Here is a 14,878-nt window from a genome sequence, read left to right as displayed (position 1 = left end):
AGTGCCAAATATGCCTCTTTCAGGAAGGAGAATCCAGGTTGTAGGAGTGACAAATAAGCAATTGACCAACTGTGTAATAGTCTTTCCCGTAAAAATAGGTTAATTTGCAGATAGGCACCAACTTGTGGTCAGTGATTCAAGTCCTGTAAGCTTGCTAAGACGTGATCTGCTGTGTAAGCTAAATTGTTCTGTCAGCAGCACACCCCAAGGAATATAAATTCAGACAAATGAGGAACATGTGCACTATAAAATTGTAGTGCGATCCTCGGTTTGTCACATTGTCCCCAATGCTGATGCAATGAATTGCCCGAAGATCTAAAAGAAACAATGAAACCTGAAGTTTTAGATTTTTCAGGAAAGGAAATAGGACTCGTCAAAGGAGTTGAGTTTATTAAAATAACAGTGAGGCCAAATGCAGTGTATCCAAAAACACACCAGTATGATATATCATCAGAGATAATTGCTGGAATTACCCCTCAGAAGGATATCCTGAAGGAGATTTCAGGACGTCCATGTAACTCATCCATTTTAGGAATGCAGAAGCCCAATGGAAAGTACAGCATAATTCAAGGCCTGAGAAAAGTGAATGAGATTGTTGTTCCATGTTGTCCTGTGGTACCGAATCTAGCAGTGATTTTATTTCACATTCCCTTTGAAGCAAAATGGTTTACTGTAATTAACCTTTGCCAAGCCTTCTTTTCTATACCTTTGCACAAGGAAATCCAATTCCTTTTCGTGTTCCAATTTGGCAGTCATGTTTTGGCATGGTGCAGAAATCCACAAGGGCATACTTGGTCACCATCCAATTTCAACCAGATCTTGAAAAAGAATCTGGAGTCCCTTAAAATGCCCTGTCATTCAGTATCAGTTCACTACATAGATGTCTTGTTAGTTGCATCAAACACCCGGGGAGCACACAGAAGAGATAAAATTGCTCTCTTGAATCATTTAGGAAAGAATGTCATCACATTGAGAAAGGTGTGAGGAAAGTGTCATAAGAGAGAATATCAACAATCATGAAAATTAATCCCCCTGCAACACAGAAAGAAGTCTGAATTTTCCTGGGAATGGTTGGCTACTGTCGTCAGTAGATTCCAAACCTTTCCCTTTTGGCCAAGGCTTTACAGAGACTAACAAACAAAGATGTATCTGCTCTCGTACCATTGGATGAGAACTGCATATGTTCCTTCACGGAGCTGAGAGAAGGCATGCACGAAGCCCAAAGCTCTGGGAATTCCTGATTATACCAAGTGTTTTTCTTTATTTTGCTGTGAACGAGATGGATGTACTCTCTCAGTTTTGACACAGCTGCATGGAAATGCGAAAAACGCCTGTGGCTTATTTTTCTGCTAAACTTGATCCTGTAGCATCAGCGCTGCTGGTTGTTTGAAGGCCATTGCTGCACTCAGCGTCAGCACTGAACAATGTGAAGGCATTATTGAGGGTCACCCACTGAACATTTTTATTCCCCATTCTTTGGAAATTTTGTTGACCCATTCCAAAACCCAATCTCTTACAAGTGCACGTTTAACCCATTATGAGCATGTTATACTTGTTTCCTCTATTGTATCTATAAGGAGATGCACTTTCTTGAATCCTGCTGTCCTCATGCCTAATCCTGTTGTAAATGCAAGTGACTGTGAGCATGAGGTTGAGAATGACTCGCTTGATGTGACTGAATTGTGCACCAAACCAAGACCTGACATTCAAGATGTCGCCTTTGATGAAAATGACTACATCATAATTGTTGATGGCTTCTGTTTATTGGATAAAGATGGTACCCTGAGAGCATGTTATGCAGCTTGCACAGTCTCGGGTGTGATAGAAGCCTCCTGGCTTTCAGGAGTCTTTTAAGCCAAGGTAGATAATTTAGTTGCTCTTACCAGAGAGGTTTGTTATGAGTATGCACAGTACACCTGACAGAAAGACTTGACTGTCCCCCCATGAAATTATCATGGGAAGAAGATTGCCAACAGTACCTGAAACTGTGCATGCGAACATTACAGATGACTTAGTGCTGCTACAGCAAGGTCTGATGGGGTTTTGAGCGAGTCAACAACAGTGAATGGTGCAGAAGCATTGAGAGAGAATCAGTTGACTTATGCTAACTTGGATGCTGACGAAAAACAAATTGCTGTAAGTAATAGAACTGTACCAGGACACAATTAGCCTAAAGAGAAAACGGTGCCTACTGTACAAGTGCCACCAACTATTGCTGAAGAAACTGAAGAGTTGAGTCAAATGCTGAGAGTCGAGTAAACAGAAGGTGAAAGAGAAAACGAGTGCCAAGCAGAATGTTCTCAGCACTTGAATAAACATATTTTTCTTCTGATGACTGGGAACAGGAGTTTGTTACCTTTTGTGCTAACAATTCGAATCTAGTTCAATATTCTTGAGATTGAAATTACTTTGGAGCTGAAGTTTGAAATCTAATTGCCGCCTGATGAACAAAAACATTACATTCTGGAAGTGATTATAAGTGTTTACAAACTGTGCCTTTATTAGAGACATTTGAACTTTTAGTAGAAGCCTTCTGAGCATTTGCAAGTAGAGAAAAACTCATGATGAATTTTCTAGAAGGTCAAGGAATTTTGTAAATAACTGCATTTTTGAAGAGACTATTTTTGATTCTTGCTTTGCGCACGAATAAAAAGGACTGAAAAGAGACAGTGATATTCAAAAGCAAATATCCTTTCAATTTTTGATTTTTATATTCTATTTTTTAATTTGGACTCTTGGCCTGAAATTAGGGAACTCATGGAGTCGAATCACAATAGAAGTAGTGAGTGTTGATATATATGCATTGCATTGGTTTAGCAGTAGTGACAGTTGTCATGATTATATTACTGTTTATTGGTTTGAGTTTGCCCATAGCAAGTAATTCAGAAAAGATTGCACTCAAACTTGTTCCGAATTTAGCAAATCCCATCGCAGATTAGAATCCACTTCACAATGAAGAGAAATATTTTCACATTGATGGTTCCCGAAGTGAGTTGTCAGCAAACTTGTATTATAAGCTCTTATATGAACAGGAAGGTACCATGGAAGCTAGAGATTGCTATGTATGTACACAGTTGCCTTCATTACAAAGTGAGGGAGTCACATACCATAGCCTAGAGAATTTCCTGTAGTTTGTTATTAACACTGTTTTATCATCAGGAGAATTATCAATACTTCTATTCTAATTATGATTTGGTGTTTTCTATTGTCTACGTCATGAAACACTTGAGTAACACAGCAAAAACATAGAGCATTGACACTGTGGGAGGATTCTTTGAACCTACATTACCATTTGGAACAGTATATGCACACAGGAACAAATTGACCTGCATTCTTAGTCCAGTAGAAAAGGAATTCATTGGACACGTAGAGGAGAGAAGAAGAGCAATGAAAGCAAAGATAGAAAATGGAGTAGTTTTACAGAACTGGGCAAACGATGCAACATACTCAGTAACAGGAAATCAAGGACTCCTGGCTAGAGATTGGCAACATGGAGGGAAGCTATGTACAAATATGCCTAGATCAAGGACTAACACACATTTCATAGTTACAAATGAGTGTAGACATGCATTTTTGTTTAAGAGTGTTGGGACTTTCATGCTAAATGGCCAAGACCCCACCATACCAGGTGTTTATTTCATGTGTGAAAAGAATGCCTATTACAAGTTGCCAAAAAGCTGGGTTGGAACATGTTACTTGGGTGTAGTTTTTCCAAACATGTATCTTGTTGATTCAGTATGCAGTGAGAAATCAAACTCCAGAATTAAAAGAGGAGCTAGTGCTTCAGAGATTGTAGGAGATAGTTTTGGTGCCATAATTCCATCAGTAGGTGTGATCTTGAATGATACCAAGGTTAGAAAGTTGTCAACAATATTAGATAAGTTATCTACAGACACTGCAGGTGCCATATTGTTAATGGACACAGAAATGATAGCTATAAGACAGATGGTTTTGCAAAATTGAATTCCTCGCAAAAGAAGGCAGAGTTCACAAAATGTTACATGCGCAACAATGCTACATGTATACACCTGACACTAGTAAGAAGATAAGAAAGTACATTGCAAACATGACTGACTCGAAACAGTACCTTAAAAGGATTGATGGCAACAGGTGAATGGGGAGCTATAGGTAGGCTTTTCAGCCAGTGGAAGGTGGTTTGGAAGCTTAGGAAGAGGTATTCTGGGAGCCATTTTAAGACCCCTATTGGTCGTGGTTCCGTGTGCCCTAGTGGCAGTTATATTTTACAAGTTATACAAGAAGGAGAAAAGAGACATGAATAGACAGGGACAAGAGGAGATTGAAATGGAGACTTGGAGAAGCTTGTATTATAGTAACATCAAGCTGTTAGAGGATTTCAAAAGACCTTACCTGAAATAAAACTCTGACATTTTGAGCTGTCTCATAGAAAATGAGAGTGGTAGTAATTTGTGATGACATAATTTGCCATCAAAGGGGGGACTGATGTAGTCTTATATGAAGCAGTGTCCTGTCACAAAAGTCATCAAAATGTGACAGTTTATGTCTTATGCTAATCAAAGTACTAATAGCTTGAGCGTAGAAGCTGTACTGACATGCAATTTAAATGTGCATTCCTTTATATTGTAGAGTTTGATATAGGTGGTATTTGAAATAAATCATATGTTAGAAGGATTACATTGAAATCATTATGTAATTTAGACTTTAGACGAGCGGTTCCCAACTTGTTGTCCACAGACCTCTAGGGGTGTGGGACACATTCCCAGGGGGTCCGCAGGCCTGGCCCGACAGGAAGGCACTTCTCCAGCTTGAGCCTCAATGGAAACATGTGCATGTTTTTTTATTTGTCAGTTCATTTGTGCAGCAGCTTTAAAAGCACTGCAAGGTATCTTGTAAGCTTTCCGACTAAAATTAATGCATCAAGATAGCTCTAGTGATTAGTGTACCTGCTGGAGAGAGATGGGAGTTTTGCCTAGTGGCAGTGTTGACTTATCTAAAGTAGTGTAGATGGTTAATATGACTGCTGCAAGGAACGTGTGTCATACAAAGAAAATATTTTATGTGCATAGCACAGAAGGTTACAACTTTTGTCACAGAGATTCTTTTGTTACTGTGCAATTCATAAGTTACAATCGTAATCTAGCACAGTGAGCTATGAACTGCCAACAAAGATCTGCATGGACCAAATTAGAAAGTTATGTTTTTTCCCCAGTCTTTCATTATCATTATGCTGCTAAAAAAAAGGTTTGCTTGCATAGGACTACATTTTTATTAAAGTCAATGCTAACCACTATGTTATGTTCTGAATCCCGAGTTTGTGTTTCTCCAGACCAAGCACTCTTAGAAAATGCCTACCAGTACGGATGGCATGTGAATCCTACACCTTGTAGTCCCCTGTACAGTGCTCAAGAACCTTATACTTGTATTAGAGGTGCTATAAAGCAAATTAAAAACTTGTGACAGAGAGGGAGAGATGTTAGGCCCTTATGATTTTACTTCCTTTACTTACCACATATTATAGGAAAAAGCTTTCTCATATCTTTGGTACCTAAAAAATAAAAACAAAAAATGCTTGGGAAATGTAGCATCTGACCTGAGGATTCAGCTTTCCTAAATAAAATCAAACACTGAAAAGTTAGTTGCTGAGAGGCAGCACCAGCCATTAGAGGTTTTCAATTTTTGCATATTTTGTCAATATAAAATAATTTTATCTTTAATTAGTTGAGTATTTGTTTGGTTTGAACTTGTTTGTGTATTTGTTGTTGAATTACTGTTTTAATATCTGAAATTTAAATTGTAGAAATTGCTTAGGGGTCCCCGGCTTCCAGTAGTATTTCAGTGGGGGTCCTCAGGAGTCAGAAGGTTGGGAACCACTACTCTAGAATAACAGACTATATTGAAATGATATTGAATTTGTAATGATTAATGATTTTAAAAATGTGTGCAAGAATGAAAGAAATGTACTTTCCCATTGTACCTAATGACATGCATTAACAAAGATTTCCTGTTTAAAATGAAATGTAGGAATCCTATTAATGAATGTCTACTAATGCTGAATTCATAAGATTGCATTTTACATGTGTTTTGACATAGGTGGTATTTGAATTAAATCAAATGTTACAAGGGTTAAATTGAACTCATGATGTAATTTAGACTCTAGACTAACAAAATGTATTGAAACTATATTGAATTTCTAATGATTATTGAGTTAAAAAAGATGTGCAAAATATTTAAGAAATCTACTTCTCCATTGTACATGATGAAATGTATTAACAAAGCTTTCCCATTTAAACTGAAATGTATTATTCATTTTAACAAAGTATTACTAATGCTAAATTCATAAGATTGCATATTACATGATTAATGATTTAAAAAATGTGTGCAAGAATGAAAGAAATGTACTTTCCCATTGTACCTAATGAAATGCATTAACAAATATTTCCCGTTTAAAATGAAATGTAGGAATTATATTAATGAATTATTACTAATGCTGAATTCATAAGATTGCATATTACATGTGTTTTATTAAAACATATTAATTGAATGTATTGCTGTAATTCTTTTGCGTTAGCCTAAGTGAGGCCTGTTAAAGTTTATATTTCATGATTCTGCAGGAAATGCTGATTCATTTCTGAACATGAGTTTTCTTTCAGATTTTTTTCCCCATGAGAAGACTGGATTTTGGTGATATGCCTAAGTTTTACATTTGGAGAGAATGTATCATATTGTCCTTGGGCACAGAACATTGTGGAACATGTACTGCCATTGTATACAATTATTTCAAACTTACGCAGATGGAAGATGTTCCCATGACAGACTTTGGAAAAGACATGGATGTTTCAGTTTAGAGTTGTGTGATTGATTTCTGTTGTATGATGCCCCTTCAACATAACTTGGACTGATACCTTTGGTGAATCAGAATGCTTTGTGAACTTTGATATATTGATGACCAGTTGGACTTTGGACATATGCTTTTCGGATTCCTAAACGATCCAGATGCCCAAAGATGCATTGCTGATCACTTTTTTTCTGTTCCCTGTATGCTGAGCCCCTTAGAGAGGTATATTCCTCTCTGCTCAGCCCCTTTAAGATGTCCCTTGGAGATTTAGGAACTTGTTTTCAATTCCCTTCAGAAGCCTCTTGATTGAGTTTCTGTCATGCTGATGCTTTCCCTTCTTACCGATCTTTTGCCGACCTTAGCTAGTAGTTTGCAGACAGACTATCTTTTTCCAAATAGTTTTTTCATGCTTTTTGTCTTTTGCCCACCTTTGTTTCATCCCACACATGTGCTTTCTAGATTTGGATAGTTGAAGGGTTTCCCTGTGCCCAGCTAAGGTATGACTCTGCTAATTTGAATTGATTAATGATTGCTAATCCTGAGAAATGCTTAATTTCTGAATCACATATATTTCTTTTAATGATATGTATTGTTCTTGAATTTTTAGTTTTGTTCATGTAAGTCTGCCTGAATCTATTTCGGCGCCTTGGGCAACACTTGCTGATAATGTATCTTTATAACTTGGTCTTGCAAAGTGCCTGCATGAGTTTGAGCTTGAGTTTGTAATAAATCCCTTAACTCTATTCCTGATCTTCCATGGCCACATTGGTCATGGTGTGTAAATTAATTGGGTTTGCATTGAAATTGTGGTAGTGGGTATTTGGACCCTATGCAGGGTCCAACGATTCATCAACCTCAAAGGGCATTGATTCATGCAAAGGATGAAAATGCTCCAGCATGACTATAATTAGAATATTATAGCTGTTGGAGCATTTTCATCCTTTGCAGGAATCAATGCCCTTTGAGGTTGGTGAATTTTTGGACCCAGTAAGTGATGAGGTAAAACCACTAACACAATTTCAATACAAACCCAATTATTTTAAACACCATGGCCAATTTGGCCAGGGAAGGAAAACTCCAGGAGGAAATAAAGTTAAGGGATTTATTACAAACTCAAACTCAAATTAATATAGACAATTCACAAGACCAAATTATAAAGATACATAATCACCAAGGGTTGCCTAAGGAGATATAAGTAAGTTCAAGCTATCTAACATTAACAAACCTAGGCATTTAAGAAGGAAAATACATATCATCAGAAGACTATCTGCGATACAGAAATTAATTGTTGCTCAGGATTAGCATTCATCAGTCAAATCAATTTATCAGAGTCATAATTTAAACTGAGCACGGAAAAAAACACTACAACTAACCAAATCAGGGAAATACATGTGTGGGGCAAAACACATGCGGGCAAAAGACAAAAAGCATAAAAGGGGCAAAAATAATTTGGAAAAAGATAATCCCAGACTGCAAGTTACTAGCTAAAATGGGCAAAACATAGGTATACTGTAAAGGGAAAGCGTCAGCATGACAGAAGCTCGATCAAAAGTGTTCTGAAGGGGGTTGGAAAAGGTCTCTCAATCTCAAAGGGACATTTTAAGAGCAAGGCAGAGGAGAAGATACCTCTCCAAGGGGCACATCATACGGGGACTCTTCTTCAGCAAAGCATATGGGTTGGGAATCTGGAAAGCATCTTCTGAAGAATCTGACCAAAGTCCATCTAGTCAACAGCACATTAAGGCCCATATTTATACTTTTTGACGCTAAACTGCGCTAACGCAGTTTAGCGTCAAAAAGTTTTGCGCCGGCTAACGCCATTCTGAAGCGCCATGCGGGCGCCGTATTTATTGAATGGCGTTAGCCGGCGCAAGCAGACCGGCGCTGCCTGGTGTGCGCGAGAAAAACCACGTACACCAGGCAGCGCCGGCGTAGGGGGAAAATGGCGCATGGGCGTCTTAAAATGGGGCAAGTCAGGTTACGTCGAAAAAATCGTCGTAACCCGACTTGCGCCATTTATTTTCGACGCCCATCCCCCATCAACATGACTCCTATCATTGTAAAGATAGGAGTCATGCCCCCTTGCCCAATGGCCATGCCCAGGGGACTTCTGTCCCCTGGGCATGGTCATTGGGCATAGTGGCATGTAGGGGGGCACAAATCAGGCCCCCCTATGCCAAAAAAAATTATTAAAAAAAAATAAAAAAATACTTACCTGAATGTCCCTGGGGTGGGTCCCTCCAGCCTTGGGTGTCCTCCTGGGGTGGGCAAGGGTGGCAGGGGGGGTCCCTGGGGGCAGGGGAGGGCACTGTGGGCTCATTTTGAGCCCACTTGTCCCTTAACGCCATGCCTGACCCAGGCGTTAAAAAGCGGCGCAAATGCGCCGTTTTTAGCCACGCCCACTCCCGGGCGTCTCTTTTGCCCGGGAGTATAAATACCACGTAAAGGCCTGGGAGTCATTTTTTAGACGGGAACGCCTCCCTTGCATATCATTAACGCAAGGAAGGGGTTCACGCTAAAAAATGACGCACATTCCGGGAACTTTGGCGCTAGACGCCTCTAACGCCATAGTATAAATATGGCGTTAGTTGGCGTTAGTTTAGCGTCGAATTTGCGTCGAAAAAAACGACGCAAATTCGGCGCAACCAGAGTATAAATACGGCCCTAAAGTTCATAATGCATTCTGATTCGCCCAAGGTATCAGTCCAATTCACATTGAAGGGGCATCATCAAATAGAAATCGATCACATGACTCCAAACTGTAACATCTACATTCTTTCCCAAGTCTGTCATGGGAACATCTTCCATCTGTGCAACTCCACGTAAGTTTGAAACAATTGTATCCATGTTCCACAATGTTCTCTGCTCAAGGACAATATGATACATTCTCTTTATGTCTAAACAATAGGGCCTATTACCAAAATCTAGTCTTCTCAATCAATCAATCAATCAAATTATTTGTAAAGCACGCTACATACCTGTGAGGGTTTCAATGCGTGGGGGTGCTGCTACTGCTCGAAGAGCCAAGTCTTGAGGAGTCTTCTGAAGGAAAGCAGGTCCTGGTTCTGTCTTAGGTCAGACGGGAGGGTGTTCCAGGTCTTGGCGGCGAGGTACGAGAACGATCTGCCACTGGAAGATTTGTGCCGGATGCGGGGGATGGAAGCGAGGGCGAGGTTGGCAGGTGGGGGTGTAGAAGCTGAGTCAGTTGTTCAGGTATGTTGGTCCGGTGTTGTTGAGTGCCTTGTGTGCATGGGTGAGGAGCTTGAAGGTGATCCTCTTGTTGACGGGGAGCCAGTGAAGGTCTCTTAGGTGGGGGGTGATGTGGCTGTGGCGAGGGATGTTGAGGATGAGTCGGGTGGAGGCGTTTTGGATGCGTTGGAGGCGTTGTAGGTGTTTGGATGGGATACCGGCGTAGAGGACGTTGCCGTAGACGAGTCTGCTGCTGACGAGGGCTTGGGTTACTGTTTTTCTTGTTTCTGTTGGGATCCATTTGTAGACTCTGCGAAGCATGCAGAGGGTGTTGTAGCAGGAGGAGGAGACCGCGTTGACCTGCTTTGACATGGAGAGGGATGAGTCGAGGATGAAGCCGAGGTTTCGTGTGCTGTCGCTAGGTGTCGGTGGGGGACCCAGCGAGGCCGGCCACCATGAGTTATCCCAGGTGGAGGGGGTGGGCCCAAGGATGAGGACCTCTGTTTTGTCCGAGTTCAGTTTTAGCCGGCTGTCTCTCATCCAGTTGGCGATGGCCTTCAGTCCCTCGTGGAGGTTGGTTTTGGCAGTGTGTGGGTCCTTGGTGAGTGAAGGGATGAGTTGGGTGTCGTCGGCGTAGGAGATGATGTTGAGGTTGTGCTGACGGGCCACTTGTGCGAGGGGGGCCATGTAGATGTTGAACAGCTTCGGGCTGAGGGATGAGCCCTGGGGTACACCGCAGATGATGTTGAAGGCCTTGGATTGGAACGGGGGAGGCGGACTCTTTGGGTTCTGCCGGCGAGGAAGGATGCGGTCCATTCGAGGGCCTGGTCTTGGATTCCTGCTTCGTGGAGGCGAGTTTTCAGGGTGTGGTGACAGACAGTGTCAAAGGCGGCCGATAGGTCTAGGAGGATGAGGGCTGATGTTTCTCCATTGTCGAGGTGGCTTCTGATGTCGTCTGTGGCGGCTAGAAGGGCGGTTTCGGTGCTGTGGTTACGTCTGAAGCCGGACTGGGAGGGGTCGAGGATGTTGTTGTCTTCGAGGTACCGAGTGAGCTGAGTGTTGATGATTTTCTCAATGACCTTTGCCGGGAAAGGGAGCAGGGAGATGGGCCGGAAGTTCTTTAGGTCCTTGGGATCCGCGTTTGGTTGGTGAGAAGAGCGTTGATTTCGGCATGTTTCCAGCTTTCTGGGAATCTTGCAGTTTCGAAGGAGATGTTGATGACTTTCCATAGGTGCGGTGCGATGGCTGTGTCTGCTTTGTTAAAAATGTGGTGTGGGCAGGGGTCTTATGGTGATCCGGAGTGGATGGAGTTCATGGTCTTGCGAGTTTCGTCGTCGCTGATGCTGGTCCAGGAGGTCAGTCGGCTGGAGCGGGTGGAGTTCGTGGAGGGCGGAATAGGAGTGTCCGAGGTATGAAGGGAGTTGAAGCTGTCGTGGATATCAGTGATTTTTCGGTGGAAGGCGGTTGCCAGGGCGTTGCATAGTTCTTGGGAGGGGGTGATGTCGTTGACGGTGACGCTAGGGCTGGAGAGTTCTTTTACGATGTTGAAGAGTTCTTTGCAGTCGTGGCCGTTGTTTTCTAGGCGGGTTTTGAAGGAGGATCTTTTTGCTAGCCTGAGGAGTTGGTGGTGTTTGCGTGTAGCATCCTTGAGTGCCGTGTGGTTGTTTGGAGTGCATTTGAGTAGCCATATTTGCTTGAGTTTCCGGCAGTGGCGTTTGGAGGCTTGGAGGTCGTCGGTGAACCAGGTGGCTTTTTTGTTGACATGGTTGTTGGAGGGTTTTCTGAGTGGAGCAAGGCGGTCAGCGCAGTCGTTGATCCATAGCTTGATGTTGTGTGCGGCGATGTCAGGGTCGGTGGGGTTGGCAGGCGATTTCAGGGCTAGGGCGTTGGTTAGTTGATCTTCGGTGACTTTGCCCCATCGTCGGCGGGGTGGTTGTTCGGTGAGGTGGTGTTCTGTTTGTTTCCTGAAGGTGAAATGGATGCAGTGGTGGTCGGTCCAGTAGAGTTCGGTGGTATTGTTGAAGGTGACGTGGTTGCTTGTGGAGAAGATGGGGTCAAGAGTGTGACCGGCTGTGTGGGTGGGTGTGTTGACGAGCTGTGTGAAGCCGAGGTTGGCAAGGTTTTCGGTAAGGGTGGTGGAGTTGGTGTCATTGTTGTTTTCGAGGTGAAAGTTCAGGTCCCCGAGGAGGATGTAGTCCGTGGGGGCGAGTGCGTGGGTGCTGGCCAGGTCGGCGATGGCGTTTGCTGAACGGTGCCCTGGGTCTTGGAGGTCTATAGATGAGTGTTCCTCTGAGCGTGGTGTTGAGGTCGGTGCTGACTTGAAAGTGTAGGAGTTCGGCGGCGCTGAAGGAGTTGTCCAGGGTGGTCTTGACTTCGAGGGTGGCTTTGTGGACGATGGCTATACCTCCTCCGGTTCTGTTGGTGCAGTCTCGGCGAGAGACTTTGTATCCGTCCAGGATGGCTATGGTGATGTCGGGTGCTGAGGAGTCATTCCACCAGGTTTCGGTTAGAAAGGCCACGTCCGGGGTGGTGGAGTCGAGCAGGTCCCAGAGTTCGATGGCGTGCTTGTGTGCTGAGGGGGTGTTTCAGGAGGATGCAGCGGAAGTGGTTGGTCTTGGTCCTAGGAGGTTTGTGGGCTCTGGTGCAGGTGAAGCTGCAGTTGTGGCAGGAGAAGGGTCCGTGCGTGCTCTTTGGAGAGGCCTGGAAGCAGGTGGTGTCTCATCTGGTGTTGAGTGAGCGGAGGGTGTCGGCGTTGTAGCGGATGCTGACGGGGTGGCTGTTGCTGGGACCAGGGGTTCTGGCGCTGGGCGCGGTCCAGGCACGGATGGGCGCAGACGGGCTTGCCTCTGGCGCACCCGCTGCGCAGTTGTGCAGCGACCGCCATTAAGAAGAGAGGGGGAGGGAGGAACAGCTGGGAGGCGGGAGGAGTGGGCGAATGGGGGTGCGGGGGGCGAGGGAGCATGAAAAAAGGAGCGGGAAACGGCGCAAATGAGAAAAAGTGAAAGAGGGCAGAAAGGCCCAAAAGAGCGAAAAAGATAGAAAAAGATAGAAAAATATGAAATGGGCTGAGTGAAATAGGTATGAAAAGTGAGAAAGGCAGAAAAAGGCAGAGGAGAGCAGAGAAGAGATCGACAGAGCGAGAGGAGCTAACCAGAGGAAAACACTCTAGCGGATCGGGTTCAGGAGGGCCTCGATCCCTAGAAGCAGTGAGGACGGGAAGGGGAGGGGGAGACAAGGGCACGGCTTGGTGGTGCTGTGCGCGTGGGGAGTGTGCTACCTGGCCAAAATAGGTCAGTAGACACTCGCCCTGGCGTGCAGTGACCACCACTAAGAAGGGAGCGGGGAGGGAGGAGCTGCTGGGAGGCGGGAGGAGTGGGCGAATTGGGGGGGCTGGGGGAGCGGGAAAAAAGGAGTGGGAAATGGCACAAATAAGAAAAAGTGAAAGAGGGCAGAAAGGCCCAAAAGTGCGAAAAAGATAGAAAAATATGAAATGGGCTGAGTGAAATAGGTATGAAAAGTGAGAAAGGCAGAAAAAGGCAGAGGAGAGCAGAGAAGAGATCGACAGAGCGAGAGGAGCTAACCAGAGGAAAACACTCTAGCGGATCGGGGTCAGGAGGGCCTCGATCCCTAGAAGCAGTGAGGGCGGGGAGGGGAGGGGGAGACAAGGGCACGGCTTGGTGGTGCTGTGCGCGTGGGGAGTGTGCTACCTGGCAAAAATAGGTCAGTAGACACTCGCCCTGGCGCGCAGTGACCGCCATTAAGAAGGGAGGGGGGAGGGAGGAGCTGCTGGGAGGCGGGAGGAGTGGGCGAATGGGGTGGCGGGGGCGGGGGGAGCGGGAAAAAGGGAGTGGGAAATGGCACAAATAAGAAAAAGTGAAAGAGGGCAGAAAGGCCCAAAAGAGCGAAAAAGATAGAAAAATATGAAATGGGCTGAGTGAAATAGGTATGAAACGTGAGAAAGGCAGAAAAAGGCAGAGGAGAGCAGAGAAGAGATCGACAGAGCGAGAGGAGCTAACCAGAGGAAAACACTCTAGCGTATCGGGGTCAGGAGGGCCTCGATCCCTAGAAGCAGTGAGGGCGGGGAGGGGATGGGGAGACAAGGGCACGGCTTGGTGGTGCTGTGCGCGTGGGGAGTGTGCTACCTGGCCAAAATAGGTCAGTAGACACTCGCCCTGGCGCGCAGTGACCGCCATTAAGAAGGGAGGGGGGAGGGAGGAGCTGCTGGGAGGTGGGAGGAGTGGGCGAATGGGGGTGCGGGGGCGGGGGGGAGCGGGAAAAAAGGAGTGGGAAATGGCACAAATAAGAAAAAGTGAAAGAGGGCAGAAAGGCCCAAAAGAGCGAAAAAGATAGAAAAAGATAGAAAAATATGAAATGGGCTGAGTGAAATAGGTATGAAAAGTGAGAAAGGCAGAAAAAGGCAGAGGAGAGCAGAGAAGAGATCAACAGAGCAAGAGTAGCTAACCAGAGGAAAACACTCTAGCGGATCGGGGTCAGGAGGGCCTCGATCCCTAGAAGCAGCGAGGGCGTGGAGGGGGAGAAACGAGCACGGCTTGGTGGTGCTGTGCACGTGGGGAGTGTGCTACCTGGCCAAAATAGGTCAGTAGACACTCTGGGAACAAAGTCTGAAAGAAAAGTCATGTTAACCCTTTCAATGTGGGCTTCGGCCACTGGCTGACGCCCGCACTACCTCCCTGGTGCGGGTCACGACCAGTGGCCGACACCAGGGAGGGGGTTAATAAATAAAGATTTTTTTATTTTTATTTTGTTCCCAGGGAGACACAGAAGCTCTTCTGTGTCTCCCCCGCCCCCCACCCGCCCCTTTGTGACGTCGGCGTGCTGACGTAACTATGTTCATTTCCCCATCGGAGCAGGAAG

At 44.7% G+C, this 14,878-nt stretch overlaps 1 long non-coding RNA gene across 2 annotated transcripts in view; it reads right to left on the bottom strand.

Annotated features, from left to right (window-relative positions):
• The window catches only part of LOC138304522 (uncharacterized), a 108,069-nt gene that overhangs the window by 72,764 nt on the left and 20,427 nt on the right, over positions 1-14,878 (bottom strand). Inside the window, exon 2 of one of the 2 annotated variants that reach the window (XR_011205585.1) lies at positions 5,486-5,524. The exons of the other annotated variant lie outside the window; for it this stretch is intronic. This is a non-coding gene — a long non-coding RNA (uncharacterized lncRNA). The remainder of the gene's footprint in view (positions 1-5,485; positions 5,525-14,878) is intronic. 2 annotated transcript variants of the gene reach the window in all.

Source organism: Pleurodeles waltl, chromosome 7, assembly GCF_031143425.1.
Source record: "Pleurodeles waltl isolate 20211129_DDA chromosome 7, aPleWal1.hap1.20221129, whole genome shotgun sequence".
NCBI lineage: Eukaryota > Metazoa > Chordata > Amphibia > Caudata > Salamandridae > Pleurodeles > Pleurodeles waltl.
Note: the sequence above shows the minus strand (reverse complement) of the source record. Positions and strands in the feature narration are given on the sequence as shown.